Consider the following 824-nt stretch of genomic DNA (forward strand, 5'->3'; position numbering starts at 1 on the left):
TATCTTTCATCTAACCTAGGGATCCCGGTGAATAAGAACGTAACAAGTCTCCCACCTACTACTACCGTTCGCGGTGGCGGTACGTTCTTATTTCTGGCCTTTGGTCTAGTCTATATCGAATAATCCGTAATCAGGATGCTATCTGTATCTGAAGCATATCGATATACCAAACGACCAGTGTCTTGGCGTATCTACCAAAGACTAGTTAATCTTACTCTGACAATGTGCAATGGCCAATGACTATTCTGTCATAATCTAGCCTCTTTGTCAGTGACTCTCACTTAATAACTATCTACTTTCTATTTTCTAATTCAACAAAATAAATATAATCATTTAAAAACACAAAGGTATATAAAACAACAATGTCATACAAGTATGTGGTTTAGGGAAACTCGAGTTAAATCTAACTCAAGTCGATCTCCCAGTTCACATCGTTTTATACCTTTATCTTCTCGATCTGACGAAGACGAAGTCTCGCACTCCAATCTGTCCATACCTAATCTGGCAATGACAATATCAATATGCACAATATCAATGTATAACTCAACTTACGACCTGTTCTGATCAATACTCAAATCACAATATAATCTGTCAATGTCAACAATATAAAGATACAATCTCCATCAATACCGAATCTGATCAATATCAATTTACGGATGTTTCGACGGCATAACAATACAGTCTCGATAACCCCGTCAATCTCAACATCACAGATATACTACCAGAACTCATAATCAATATCGGTATAATTCATACTCTCAACAATAATAGATCTTACTCTCAATTCTGTACCATCTCTATCATAACAGTTCTGAAAATCATAA

Source organism: Primulina huaijiensis, chromosome 12 (genome assembly GCF_012295235.1).
Source record: "Primulina huaijiensis isolate GDHJ02 chromosome 12, ASM1229523v2, whole genome shotgun sequence".
In the NCBI taxonomy this organism is placed as follows: domain Eukaryota; kingdom Viridiplantae; phylum Streptophyta; class Magnoliopsida; order Lamiales; family Gesneriaceae; genus Primulina; species Primulina huaijiensis.